Here is a 15,574-nt window from a genome sequence, read left to right as displayed (position 1 = left end):
TTTTCTGCAGTTTCAGCATTTCCAGAACTTGGAGGAAAGCATAAATAGACTACAACAATGAAACACAGCTCCACCAGAGATCTGAGACAATATGCACAAACACAGGAACTTCCCTTTTTCAACTCTTGGTAGTCCCTGATTCATTGAATATCCTATATCAAAAAGTTAAAATTATATAAAGTTAGACACGGGAAAGTGGTAAATTTGTCTTCAACTGAAATCTGTGTTTATATTCTCAGAATTTAACTGGACAGCGACTGTGGTGAGGATTGCATTTTCTATGCAATTGAAAAGAATGTCAATGCTTGGGAGAAGAATTCAGGTTGCATGAATGATTTTGAACATAAACAGCACCTGCATAAACTCCCACTAAGCTTCAAGTCTGCAAACTGAGGCACTGTGGCATAATGCTGCTGCTGGTGGTGCCCCAAGGTACAGGGATAACTTTACACACAAGCAGAAGTTCCTTTACACTTAGCAGACTGTAAAGAGTCCAGAAATTCCAGTGAACGGCAACACTTCCATCCACAGTCCAACTGTTGTATTCCTCTCCCACCTCCAATACAACTCCAAGGAAAGGGAAAATCTACCATGTTTACATGACTAGACTGCAAATTTGAGGACAGAGCCCAGTTTTACCCTTACAGCTCCACTCTCACTACTTATTTGACAGCTTCCTTCAACTCCTAAGCAATACCTGCAACTGCTGCAAAGTTTTCAGAGGCTCGTAATTGCACAAAGGTTAATCCTTCTTTTTAACACTTACAGCCTTGACAAACCTGAGTGGTAGCCATGGGGAAAAAGAAAATACCTCTTGTGTAGTTCAAGTGCTCTTGTCAAATATCAAAAGATCTGCTGAAAAAAAAATGGATAACTCTCTCAAAGAAAAGGTTGCAACTTTCCAAGGAAAAGTCAGGGCATATCTATGCAAGTTTTACACATGGTAATGTCTCAGTAATACAAACCAATACTAGTTTAGAAAGATATATGGGTAGGGTGTCACCATAAAACTCTCAAATGAAGTCATAGTAATGACAAGACAAAAGCACTTCTATTGCTACGGTTTATAGCTGTGGATAAAATGGACAATACTTTGTAGTATGGAAATTTTAGATGGACAAATATTTCTGAGCAGTAGCATGAAACAGAAAAAAAAGCTCTAGAAAGTGCAAAAGTACTGAAACTCATCTTGATGCAGAGTGATTTCCATAATCTACTTGATGTATAAACCAACAAACCAAAACTATTGACCCATGCACTTCTTCCTCCCAAACCAAACCATATTCAGTGTCTTACCCAGCTCTGATTTACTGCTTCAAACATTAGATTAGTCAGTCTTGAGTACATTTACTTTGTGGCATTTCATTATTTTCCTTCAGTTATTCAATAGAAGGTGTCTGAAGACATCTGTCTTCAGAAGTAAAGACTTGAGAGAGGAGAGAGGAGGGGGTTTAATCTACAATATCTAGAGCTTTTTCAATGATTGAACAAACTGTTCAAGGCAATTTTTGCCTTAGTTTCCATTTGAAGCAGAATTGTATAACTCAGTCCAATCCCTCTGTGTGGACAGCAATTATTTATCAGCTTCCTTTTGGCAAAGAATTCTTTCACCTCTTATTTTAAAGCACTGAGGGTACCAAGGTGTTTCCTGCTCAGCCATTTATCACAGCAGGCTTATAATTTACTTAAACAAGAAACATAAAAAGGATATCACAGAAGTGCAATGCCCCACAGTAAAGGAAATGCATTTCTAATAGCCACCAAGACAGGTTTCTAATGCTGAAGATTCTCCTGCCAAAGCAATCACTGTTAATGCACATTTAGTCACAGCACTGTACAGACTGCTGGTGTAATCAGGAATTACTGCCCCCTGCTCATTTCCCCCAGTTAGACTGTCCACAGTATTATGAACAATTGAAATATAACACCAGAGGTTACCACCAGCTGTACATGCACACACACCCATACCTAAGCACACATGTACAAACACTGCACCATGCTACTAAAATGCCATGCCTCTTCTGTCAGGCCTCACCTTCTCAGAGGTGTGCACATGCTGTTCCAAAAACTAGTCTGAACAAATGAATGCTTTTACCTTCATTTCTAGATTAAGATTCTTCATTGTGAGGAAAAATTAGTACCAGCTGATGGAGCTATTACTTTGGTTGAGCTTTGAAATCAGTACAAAGTTCACAGTAAGACTGAAGTCACAACAGACTTGATTTTTTTTTTTTTTTTGCCAACACAAGAGAGATGTTCCTACTTCCTCCAGGAAGCATGTAAGTAAATTCCAGAATTCATTAAATGTTTGTGCTCTGCCTATTCCCTGGGCTGCATGATGAAAGATCCTGGACAAGTAAGCATAATTGAAGTTAAACATTTTCCAGCATTCAAGAATAAAATTTTGACCTTTATCATCTAAAAGAAATGCAATTTTTTAAAAAAAACTTCACCTTTTCATTTAAGATTTAAAAGAAGAAACTTTCACATGGGGGATTTTGAAATTTCTCCTCTTAAATTTATCTTTATTATTTATAAACTCCTGCATCCTCTCAGCACAAGGAATTAATCAGTTCTTCTCTGAGCTTTTGCATTTTCCTAGCCAAACATCTGCACTTGCCGTCCTCCATCTGCTGTTCTTGTTGTTGAGTTGCATCTCAATCGCAGCAACTTCCTTTTCAGTTTCACTAAGCAATAGATTGGTGCTCTCTTGAATGAGGTTGCCTTTTGTCTTTTCTATCACTCCATCTTTCCCCTTCACTAACCTGAGGTGATAAGAAGAAACACCACTAACAAAAGCTCATCTCTTTCACTCAGAAGAGAAATTTATTTTGTTTGATTCTCAGTAACTTTCCATGCTAGTTTTTCCAAGATTAAGATATGAAAAAATAGTAAGACAAATGTGAAGACAAGAGCAAGGCCTCACATATATATATATGCACACATATATATGTATGTATGTATATATATGTATATACCTATATAAACACTTGTTTTAAAGCAGATTAGGAAGAGGCCATTTAAAAGGAACACAAACACATTCCTAAAAACCACTGTAACTATTGTTAAACATTTACTTGGCTTTGCCTGGGTGCAGTGTTACCCAATAGGCCATTTCCATTAGTTTTAATAAAGTAAGTGTGATGAGATGCTACAGTAGCCAAAGTTGTCAATTTGTGACACATTTTAGTCACATATGTATTGCCCAGGTTATACAAACGTGTAAATGTAAGAATCTTAAATGAAAAATTAAACAAATCTGTAGTACATGAATCCTACAGGCTGAAAAGCCTAAGGGCAGTAAACAAAAAACCTACAGCCTATTTCTCTAAGTCTTACTGTTTTGGGAGTTGCTAGGAGCCAAGAATGGATCAGCAGATCAGACTGAGGAACAGAACTTCCCCAGCTGCAGACTCAGCAGCTTCAAAACCAAACCACTCCACCATTTTATCATCTTTATCTACATTAAAAAACCTATAAGAATTTTCTTAATCTACAGTAAAAAAAAATTAAGTAATTCCTGTTTTCCTTGCAACTAACATACGTGAGCAAACTCAAGAAGTGCATTTCTTCGGACTTTTTTGTTATTATTGGAATGGTGTATGAGCAACTGAAACTGTAAATCTCATGCTAAGTTAATTCCATATTGACTTGGCTCACACAATGATGTTAGACAATTTCTACACAGACTTTCAGTAATGCTTTGTGTAGGATCCTCTTTTGCCATTACCAGCACATTGGTGCCTTACAGCAGTATGCAAAATATAATGAGATTTATTTAACAGGAATCCATATTCCTCTCTAATCCTTCTTCCAGGAAGAGGAAGACTACTTTGTGTAATATTTTCTTCTAACTTTTAATTTATCTTTTAAATTAGAAACAATTCTTTTTACACCTATGGGGGAAAAGAACAGTTGGGAATGTCCTTGAACATACTTGTTTCCCCATGGGTATTTAATTCATAATCTAGAAACACTCACCTGCAAAATAAATAACACTATGCTTCCAAAGTCCCCACTATGTTTTCAATCACAGTCTTGGGGGGTTTGAGTCTTTTGCCATCCAAGGACTCCTTTCACAATGCTAAGCCTTGTGCTTCTTTTAAGTGTTGGAAACAACTGGTGACAAAATCCAGGACTACTTTAGAAATTGAAAAGACAAAAATTAGACAGTTTAGTTGTTAAAACCAGAGATGTGACACTGTTTAGGTCACTGTGAAGTGACAGGCTCTCTGAATAAACAACAAACACACCAACACTAAACTCTTTCCTATCAGGATCTCTAGATACCTATCACCCACAGTTTCTAAATTGCTAAAACTAAATCCTTACTTTACTGATTTGTCCAAGAATTGCAAAATGTTATTTGAGTAACGTATTCATTGGTCAAGACTTCTTGAGTTTGAGAGGGGAACAGAAGCCAAATCTCCTAGCAAACTCCTTAAAATATAATTTTGACATTTTTTACTTCACCCTTCCTCTTTTTATTTATAATCCTCCACACACCAGAAGGACTCAAAACATTGGAGGAAATGGTTCTCCTGAACAGCCACAGCTATCCCAGTCACTGTAGCGTTAGCTTTTTGTTGTGCACTTCTCATATCATGTATGTTGAGCAGAGGACTAAGAAAAGGCATATGGCCACTAACAACCCTCCTTGGGACACCTTCAGCAATGTGCAGCCTGTGAAACAGGTGCTTCACTGTCTCATTTACATCTTTGACACTTGGCTGCCTTCTTTCTACTTGCAAGTGCAATCCTCTCCCAACAGCATGGCTCACTGTGTTTTTGAGGGAGGGATACTCCTGTTTTTGGGACAAAGGCACAGTCATCCCCTTGGTTAGTTCTAACAACAGCAAGCAGTACCAGAGGCCCAGAACACAGGGTAAGGTGGATATCTCCCAGCCCACTTGCCTTGTTGAGGCACTCCTCGCCTGCCTCCAGCAAGCTGCCACTCAGAGAGTGCCAGAGTTGGACAGCGCATTTTAACAACCTTCCACTTTCTCCCAGCCTCTCCCAGTTTCTGTGCAGTTGTCTGAACCAGTATAAGCCAATGGGAGACATAGTAGCCTCCAGGAACAAAGTTTCAAAGGTTAGCTGTGCCTTATTTAAGAAAAATAATAAAAAGGGAAGTAATCTCATTTTGCTTGCAAACTACCACCCAACAAGGACGTTGAAAGCCTTTTATTCTTTCATGTAAGGTGGAAACAGCAAAATACTGTTCCCATTCTCTAATAGGAATTAGAATTTTCTAATAGGAACAGACAGCTCTATTGTAATTTCATTGTTTTCTGAATAGCAAACACATAGAGCACAGCCTGTAAAATGAGAATTTGCTTCCCCTTACACACATATCTTGCAGCCGTCAGTCTGAAATACCATCTGCTATCCAATCCCACTTTTTTAAGCTCTCTGCTACCAGCTTCCCATTTTACTAACCAACTCAGTATCAGTAAATATTTTAAGGAGGTTAAGAGACTGTCAATTAAGATAACAAAACAAGAACACTCAGAATTGCCTCACTAGCTCTTTTATGCCTGTGGAGAAAAGGAAGAGATGAATCTTTTGTTCCACAAAAGTGACTAAACAGCAGCAACATTTATGTGAAGGGGAGAGCACAGTTCAACATTTTCACATGCAATACAGAAGACTATAACAATGTAATAATGAAACTTCCTTTCAAATTTAGATCTGAAAGCACAGGTTCATACTTCAATCTCACTAAGTCTCAGGATATGCAAACATAATGCTGGTAAGGCAAAGAAACCCTAAACTGTTGTATCAGCCCTAAGGCACAGATATAAAAGGTTATTTTCAGGACTTCCTACAGCTCACAAAAGGGAAGCAGCCAGAGAAGTCCTTTCTTAAAGCAAGTCTTCAGAAATCTCTACAGCACTGAACAAGATTCCCTCCTTCACACAGCTCCCTTAATTACCCTAATTTGAAAATATTCCAATTAACAGCTAGAGAGTGAGCATAAAAGGAGGCTGCTAGCTCTCTCATTCCTATTCAACAGGAAGAAAGTTTTCTTTCGAGAAAAAGTTACTTTTGCTTGTTATCAAGTTGATAACTAACAAAAAAGATTGGAAATCAACAATAGCATTACCATCCCACTCCATTTGTAGCTGTTGAATTCCATACTTTTGTTTTTTTTTAAGCTTCTGAGGAAGACTTTTCTCAGTCACTTTTCCAGGTTAAAATATTAAACAATTAAAGAGATTTGTGTATCAAGGAATTTAAAGTATCTTTTGCTGGTAATTCCTCCATAAGCACACGTGTTATTTCCTCCTCACTTTGCTCCAAAGAGCAAGGAATTTTAATAGGATAATGTGAAAGCTTATAAAATATCACTGAGGGTGCAAAGATTTAAGAAGGGAATGTTTAATATATAGCAACACCACTAAGGTATCACAACTAGTCTTTTAAAAAATCTCAACTGTTAATTCTGTATAGATCAGGAAAATAAATGCTTTTTCAAAAGCTGATTGACAATTTAAGTATTACTAACTACTGCCTTTATCCATATTTATATATAACACAAGCAAAACCAATTATTCAGGGAGGAGAATAAAACCTGAACTTAGGTTTTAAGAGCTTTAGTCAGCCTCTCTTGCCTTTAATCTTTCCTCTCAACCATTTCTATTCTCATTCTCCTCTGTATCTTTGCCTCTTCTTCTGAAGGCAGTAAGTCCTACAGTCAATATTCCTGTGTCTGGTGCTTGTCCAAATCCTTGTTACTTGATAACAACTACAAGTTCCTGCTTCACAAACTAGCCTTTCACAGCCTTCTACTTCTGTATGCATCCCATCTGAACCACAACAAAAGTCATATGTGTTCTCCATATAATTTTCAACCTTTTTTTTTTTTTTGGAGAGAGAGAGAGGAAGTAGGTTAATGAGTTCTGATGTATTCAGCTATGCCAGATACTTACTCAGCTGGAACATTCACTGCAGATGATCAAATCTCTCATTCAGTTGTGGTCTGGAGTTATTTATACAGGGTATCAAAATAGTTTATGTCCTTAACTTAAAAATAATTCCAAGAAAATTCCAGATCTATTTAAATTTATTAACATAATAAAAAAGAAGCCATAGCTCACTAAAACATGATCAGAAATAACAACTTGATATTTACAAAAATAATGAAAGACAGTACTGCAAGTGTAAACATTTTACTGAGCAGACATAAAAACAGTTTTAAAAGAATAACTGTCTTTAATATAAGTTGAAGTCAATACATTATAAAATGTGAAAACAACTTTTTGCTCTAGTTAAGATGCAAGAAAGGTTCTCAAATATCATATATAGTCACCCAGAAAAATGCAAACAACAGATCTAGACAACTCACACAGGCATAATTTTCTCAGGAGAAAATGAGGAAAAAACAAAGCCATCACCAAATAAAACCCCAAAAGCTTGAATTCATTCCACCCATCTAAAGTACTACATCTGTTCCAAAGAGGTTAACTCTGTTTGTTCTAGTTAATTTGGATATTAAATGCAAGATAAAAGATCTCTAGGCGAAATGTAAAAGATTGTATCTTATTTTTGGGAAATAAACAGATTCCTGAGGTGTGTTCCTGCCCAGCCAATCCCGAGGCTGTTGTGCAGCTCTGCCACCTCTGTGAGCCCAATCACAGCGAAGCAGGGAAACTCGTTCAGTAGTTTGTCTCGGCAGCGCTGATGATGAATGGCTGCTTCAGGGGAAGAGATCAAGCTGTGTGGTAAATCGTCCTATTTGTTCCATCTGCTTTTCTATTTTAAACAGCAGCAGTGATCAGCCTGGCACCCTACATTAAGTAAATATGAATTTCATAAGAGACAACATTTCTATAAGTGAAAACATGACCTAGGGACGACAAACCTTTCTCAAACTGAACACTGCTACTTCTGCAAACAGCTGCAGAAATCTACTGTTATTTTGTATTTGCCTTCCAGAAAAGATATGGCATAACCATAGCTCAATTTTACAGCTTTTACAAGGTCTACTTTGCAGCCATAGCTGGTTTCAAGATGATGGTGTTCTCCACCTTTCGTTCTCCTGCCTAGCTCCACTTTGCAATACAACTTGTAATATGGCAGAAGTAATATGCAAACAGAGTATGTTTATTAGAATATGCAACTCAAATATACCAAAGCCTTACTTGTAACTGTGCTGAATTTGTGCTAATAATTATATGCCAATCCAGCCTGACTCTAAAGCTCACCATTTTAAGGGAATGGTTTCAATAAAGCCCATTACTGTTTTTAAGCTAAAAAGACTGGTAAACATACTGAGACAAGCCACGGTTTTTGGTGGTTTTTTCCTTTGGTTATAAACACCATTCTTGACTGGTCAGATTCCAGTGTGGCCAAATGCTGCTTTCATTTATACTTTCACTGTGTTGTTCTTTGTCTCCTGACACACTGTGCAGCACTGCTGTGTTCTGCTAAACAGCTTCCTCACTTCTCAAAGCTAGCTATATTTTAAATGTCAACAAAACTAAGTTTAGCGTCCTGATAAGACTATTTACCCTTCCCCCAAACTGAAATGTTCTAGGATTCTAAGGAAGGAGAATGCTAGCACATGTAGATGTAAAGACTGTAACATGGTTCTTTTCCTATTACTGTTTCTCTCCCTCACTTTAAACTCAGTCTCTTTGAAAGTCTGAACATGTTTAGCCACTTCTGAATTAAAGTAAATGAAAAGTGAAGTGAAATGGCAATAAAATGAAATTGCCAATAGCAGCATTTTAAGTTGCCTTTTCAAAGTCTCACAAGAAATTACAACATCTCTTAAATAATTTCCACCATACTCTATCCATGGATAATTTTCTTCACATTCATATGTCATGCTATAGAAGTTTTCTAAAGTGCAATGGTATATAAAGGTTAGCAGGAAGTATTTAAACTTCAACTAAGTATACTTCTATAACTTCATCCTATCAGTTTTTTCGCATAACTAAAAGTATGGGGAAGTTCCATGAACATTATTTACATTTTACAGACAAGCAAACTGAAATGAGGCTGTAACTCATCCAAGATCACACAGCAAATGAGAATGGCAAGGCCAGGAACAGAACTCATCTCCCAGGCCATTCCTGTAACTGTTAAGCCCATTTCAATATTGCCGAAGCAGAAAGTGGTACATTCTGGGGAAAAAATGCTAGAGGAAGAATTCTTAGTAAGGAGTCAGAGAACACTCCTGGTGCCAAGTTCTTGAGAGATCAAAGTCTTGATTATATTTCTGTCCCCTTCTTGCAATAAGACAACTTGTTGAAAGTGCCTTTCAACAGCAGGACACATGAATGTGAATGTGACACCAAATTGGCAAAGGCTTCAGAAGTTAAGATTTGATCTTAAAGGCTAACTACAGTATCTTTTGATTAGCAGAATTTAAAGCTCACAAGTTTATAGACTGAATGTAAAACTTAGCAAATACAATGACCAAACAACAATATAACCACAATCCCAGCATTAATTTCTTAGGAAGAAATCAAAATTATTTGAGAACTGTCTGCATAGTTTCTATTATTTCATAAGTTTCATTTTAAAGAAGATTTTAATATTTAAGTAAGTTTTAAGGCTATTAGAGACACTTAGCACCTTTAAGGAGAATTTCAGGACAGGAATTGTAACTTTCTGTATTCAGACAGACCTAAAGTAGACATTTTGAGTATTATTTTAATGGTAACACAATACACAGTTAAGTCAAGGAGTTTTCTTTTGGTTTACCAGTAAGGACTGGAGAAATTGTGCAAAAAGCCTCTCCACAACCAACATGAAAAGAACATGTCAAAGTAACAAAACAAAACCCCAAACAAAGCAAAAAGTTTCTACTTCACTCACCTGCTTTCAGCAGTATCTTAGATTTATGCAGATAATCCTAAATTGTCAGACTCTGTCAAGGAGCTGCAACACTAAATTGTGACCTCCCCCAGGCTGACAGTTTTTCTTTCATTTGGGATTTCAAACAGTTGCTCCTTTTGCTTTATTTCCTCACCTCCCCACCCCCATGTCTTCCCTCAGCAGTACCTTCTTCTGTTATGCTACCGTGCGTCAGCGGGGTGCGTTCCTGCAGCCCGCATGCTTCATGATGCAAGAATGTGCAATCTGGAAGGGCTGTTATTGATACAGCCCCAGCAAGGTAAGTGCTGTGTGGGAACACAAAGTTGGGTAGATCCTGTCTGTACAGTCAATACAGAAATCAATACCTTTATGTAGTAAGCACCAGTGGAAATGAACAGATCTTTAAAAACAAATTTTTGACGCAACGTGAAAATTGGCATCATGTGACACTGTAGGAAAATAGTAAGATGATGGCAAAGTAGGAAGCAAGAGCATTGAGATGACGATGACAGAACAGGGAAGAGAAAAGGAGTTCAGTTTAGGATACACTAACTAACGTAATCATCGAGTCATCAGACATGAATATGATCTATGCCCAGACAGCTGAGACAGAAAATGGAATGTGAAGTTCAGAGACAAGAGCTAGTATACCTCAAAGAAAATGAATAGGGAAAACATTGATGAGTCTGATCGTGCAGAGTAAGTATAAAAAAAGCTACAACAATAATATCCTGCACATTTAATTAACATGAACACAGAGAATTAACACAAAACCACTAGAGTCAAAAATCTTAGCCTGGGACTAAAGATATTTATTTAATGGATTTTAACATTCATGTTGCTTTCATTTTTAAATTCTGCCAATCTAATATTTGCAAGTTCCGCTCATTCCTTACAATCCCTGGCTGAAGAGTTTACTGAAGTGACTGGCTGCTAGCAGCCAAGTATTCTTGCCTTAGCAGGATATAGGCACTTCATTCCAATAACATGATTTTATTTGGCAGTTGGCACAAAACAGGCATTAGGATTATGATTCAGTACTTGGTTGTCTCAACAATCTAATGCTGAATGAACTTTTATCTCCCTACCATTTGGTAATCAGATAATTAAAAGGTTAAAATAGGCAAAAATGTTTCTAAAACTTCTTTTCTACAGAAATCTTCATATTTCACAGGGCACTTTTCAAGGACAAGAACACTAAACAATCAGCCAGAGGTGTATAAATTCCAAAGTATTATTTATTGTGTTACTATTAGCTATGCTTTCTCCTAATACCTCTCTCTACTGCCCCATATAAACACTCACACAAAGCTCTTACTGAAAAATACTGCTTCACTACAAAGATATTCTCAAAGCTTTATGTTCTCACAACCTTTTTGGATCACAGAATTTTCCTTTCCCAGACCATAACAGTGAAGGGGAGATAAAATTGAACAAGTGTCAGAAAAGTCTTCTTAACTTCACAAGCTACTGTTGCTCTCCCTCACCAACCTGTACTCTTTCCCACTCCAGAAAGCATAACTAGACTTCATCTCTTGTCTCCAGAGAAGCAAGCAAGCAGCATGCATTACAACCCCTGCTCAGCTCTGAGCACTGCTCCCAGTACTGCTGCACAAGGCTCTGCCTGGCTCCAAACTCACCTGAAGCAGGGAGCCTAAAAGCCTCCATCCTCCAAGAGACTGATATCTTGAGCCAGAGGTGCAACCTGCTAGACTGTCATCTGCTGAAAAATCACATCTCAAATTCTTCTACTCGTAAGAAGGAAGAAAATAAATCACTAGAAGAAGTGGTATTATTTGAGCTTGGACCATGTCCTCATTCCATGAAAGTCTAATGCCAGAGTTCAGCAGTTATCTTCCCTGTCAGCTTATAGAGTGGTTCTTCTAAAAGGTAAAAAGTAAAACTCACAAACCAGCACTTGGACAATGTAAACTGTAGTTCAATGCTATTCCTGAACTCTGGTCTAGGTACAGATCTAACTATACTCACTAAAGGCTCTATAAATCACCCCTTTCCAAACCAGCTGGGTCTAGTAATGCATAAGGGGTCCACAAGAAGGAAGTAATTGTGGGATAGATTAAATAAATAAATGTCCACCATTTAGGCTGGGGACATTCCCAGATTTCCAGCAGGGAGAAATCAAGCAGACCATTACACAAGCACAGCCTTACCAGCTTCCAGTTTGCACAAACTGCTACTTTCCCTGGTTCCACACTGAAAGTGTAATGGTCTACAATAAAAAGGCTGACTCCCTCCTTTCAAGGACATTGATAACAATGTTAAAAGGAAAACTATGGGTTTTTTGTTTTCCTTTGGTTTTGTTGCTTGTTTCTCTAATTGATATTTTGAAGATTAAAACTTCACAGAAGAGGGAAGGAATCGCCAAAAAGGAAGTCTGCTAACCTGACAATGGGCCAGCCTTTGGTTTTATGCTAGCTATTCCAGAAACAACAACGAACCAAACAAAAAAAATCCCGGGACTATTTTGAAGTTCCATATTTATAACTCTAGGCTTCTGATGTTCATAAAAGCTTTTACAACTAGGTCACTAAACAGTCACCCCAGGTATCGTATAACTAATTCATGTCACTTGGGGAAGGTAAGACTTTCCCAGTCTTGTGGGAAAACAGGGAAGAACTGGCCATCATCAGCCACCTTCTTTAATCTACTGCCAATAGATTAAACCAATAATTGTCTACAGCATTACTTGATGTTTGGCATTTGCTACATTTCCTTCCTTTCCAAAATCCTTTAAGTTTTGAAGATGCTGGAACATATGTTTTAGCATGCAGGCATGCTTTAACACAGAAGGAAAAGTAAACATTAGTGAGAGCTGTTATGATAAAAAGTTCACACAACTGCAATCAATTTACCACCATCTTGTGAGTTAAATCTTGTCACTTCAGCCACAGCAACTGACAGCATGCTCCCCATTTGACGCATTTTACACAGCAAGTCAGACAAGCCAGTTTTTATAGATGAACTACTCCAAAGTTAATTGTAATTTAGTTCACGTGCAATAATGGGAAGTTACCCTAAAATCAGAAGACCTGAGTATGAAGGGAAGTGTCAGCACATACCCTGTGAGTTCAACCACAGAGAAACACTCAGGTGCTCTTCATGTTGCAGATTTTCATGGTACTGTTCATGAAACCTCTAGCATTTCACAATGCCCATGGCCATTCACTATGAGCAAGATTCAATGGCACACATCTATATTTGAAAAAAGGTCTATTAAACAGAGTTGAAACATAGTGTCACTAAAGAGACATGTACTTCATCTCCTATTGTTTGATATAATTAGAAGATGGGGAAATAAAAAGGCTTCTGCACATTTAATGCATGCTACTATGTCATCTAGTTGCATGTTTGCTTGAAGCTTACTTCATTTGGCCTGAATATAAACTTGGAAGAACTTCAGGTTCTTTTAATGCTAATGATCTAGTTCCTGCATAGTACAGTCAAATGAAAAGGCTTGACATGGGAAAACTTAAATAGCAACAAGAATATACAGTCTTCAGGAAGACTTTTAGCTTCACCCTCTATTAAACTCAACCCAGTGTACAAAACTTGTTGACACTGTTTTGCTCTTCCTCCAGACTGTCCTACTGGATCTGTAACCCTATTTCAGCCACTTAGTTGCAGTAGTACAGGTTACTCACATCCCACTGCACTTGGATTTTGAAAGGAAATTGCAAATCCACTAGAAACCAATTATTTCCTTTCTAGGTGACAAACTGTTCTATGAAGTCTTACACAAACACCTGTTGATATTTTAAAGAACTGATCTTTTTATTTCATAAAAAATATTCAGAGACACAGTTTTGGTTCAAACTTCCACCAAGAGCTTCTAGCACCGATCAGTTATAAAGGAAGAACAAACCTACAGTGTCCTTAAGTATGAGGGGATAAATTAGAAGAAGTCTGGAGATCTAGAAAGGAAAAGTTCTCAATCCTTCAGAAAGGATACTCACTGAAGAAAAGGATGCATACCAGCATGTGGGGATAATTGCCTTTTTGCATTAGGACAGACTATGCACTATAAACATGTGCAAGAAACAAATGACAAAACATCTCCACTTTCAACTGCATTTTCAGATGCTTGTGAGCTGGAAGTTTCACGTGCATTCTCACCACAGGAACATAACAAAGGCAGTTTAGTTATCTAGTGTAGAAGCCTCTAAACAGTATTTCAAGGAAATACCACCTTAGTGGAAGGTCAAATTTACAAATACAACAAATACTGTGTAGACAAGTCCAATGATGTTGAAGACAACAACGTTTCTTCAAGAGTCTGAATCTCTTAGCAAAGATCACACTTCACTCTATTACCCAGGAACACAAAAGTTATCTTTTCTACAGTTACACAGAAATTGAGGAGGGTAATGCATCTTAACTAGCATTCACAAAAGCTGTAGGTCAAGTTGGAAGTCACCTAAGTTAACCAACAGGAAGCACTGAAGACAGGAGTGCCTTATCAGTCTTATCTCTCACTGTGCTACAGCTTTCGGCCCACCACAAAAAGGCAACTGCATCTATTCATGACCACAACCTCAAGCCAAGAGACTGGTGCTCTCACCTCAGCAGTGAGATCACTTAAATAAGACAGAGGCCAAATCCAAGTCATTAATGGGCCCAAGGTGATTTCACCTCCTCTCTAAATAAAGTCAAGCTGTTGTTAATGATGGCAACACAGCCAGCACTTCCAACTGCATTAGGCCTGCTTTTCCATGTAATTCTTAAGTTGTTCACAGGCCTGGAAATGAGAGCAAAAGCTAGTTCAATTTTCTCATCTTGGGAGCCCAGGCATGTAAAGGGCATGACTTTGAACCACCTCAGGGAGAAAAGGTGCTGAACCCAGAGTCCTCATTCTTTGGGAATGCTCTAACCACTAAGCTATTACTCGAGAGTGGGAGGGGTAGCTCTGGTTTGTTTTGTGCAAAGCCCATCTGATAGGTCTTCAGTAAACATGCTCCAAGAACACCATGTTCTGCAAGTCCTGAGAGGGGATAGAAGGAAACATTTAATCTCTGGATCCAGAGTGAGTTTACTTGAGCACAGGCGTGGAACTACTGCCCACTTCCAGAGCTGAAACACCCTTAAGCATGGCTGAACATCTGAAGAGGTTCTGCCTAGATGCTCACTGACTTTAAGGTTAGAAGTTAGGGTTAGAAGGATCCTGGGTTTTGAAGCTCTGAGCTGGATCATAAACACAAGCTTCCTGAACTCAGCTCCTGTCTTTGGACTGCATAATTTGTCTTTCAGTGACTTAGTGAAAACCAGAACATTTGTCTTGACAAATAATTATAATACAGGACAGAAGAAGCCCCATGTTGGTGGCTGTAAGTGCAGAAATCTGAAGGTATCTTATTCCATTTAAAACAAACAAATAAACAAATTCCCAAAACCCAATAAAGCAAAGAAAAACCCAGCAGCTGTATTATAAAAATATTAGGTTTGAAAGCAAAGCATTCTGATGCTAGCAACTACCAGGAGTTGAGTCTACCCAGATTATTTCAACATTCAATTTTTAAGTTTTCATTCTATTGTAGGGAGAACATTTTCTTGTTAGGGTTCCCTTTTCCTATAGTACCTTCTGTTGCAGAACCTCATCTCTTTTACTGTCATTGTGAATGATATATCAATGATAAAGCAGGGACAAACTTGTCAATGAAAATACTGCATAGTAAGCTGTGCCACAATCATGACCTAATTGTATCCCAAGTGGCTGAACTACCATTCCCCT

The 15,574-nt window shown here is 37.9% G+C and overlaps 1 protein-coding gene across 4 annotated transcripts in view; it reads right to left on the bottom strand.

Annotated features, from left to right (window-relative positions):
* Positions 1-15,574, bottom strand: part of SESN1 (sestrin 1) — a 77,803-nt gene that overhangs the window by 44,422 nt on the left and 17,807 nt on the right. The window contains exons 1-2 of one of the 4 annotated variants that reach the window (XM_088052683.1): positions 9,829-9,970; positions 3,982-4,141 (exon numbers count right to left, since the gene is read on the bottom strand). The exons of 2 other annotated variants lie outside the window; for them this stretch is intronic. The gene's annotated coding sequence lies outside the window, so the exon portion shown is untranslated. Of the gene's footprint in view, positions 1-3,981; positions 4,142-9,828; positions 9,985-15,574 lie in introns of those variants that run through there. One more of the 4 variants, XM_014263429.2, reaches the window with a different exon arrangement.

Source organism: Pseudopodoces humilis, chromosome 3 (assembly GCF_049639895.1).
Source record: "Pseudopodoces humilis isolate 2021_Gansu_Grassland_sample_001 chromosome 3, ASM4963989v1, whole genome shotgun sequence".
Classification (NCBI taxonomy): domain Eukaryota; kingdom Metazoa; phylum Chordata; class Aves; order Passeriformes; family Paridae; genus Pseudopodoces; species Pseudopodoces humilis.
Note: the sequence above shows the minus strand (reverse complement) of the source record. Positions and strands in the feature narration are given on the sequence as shown.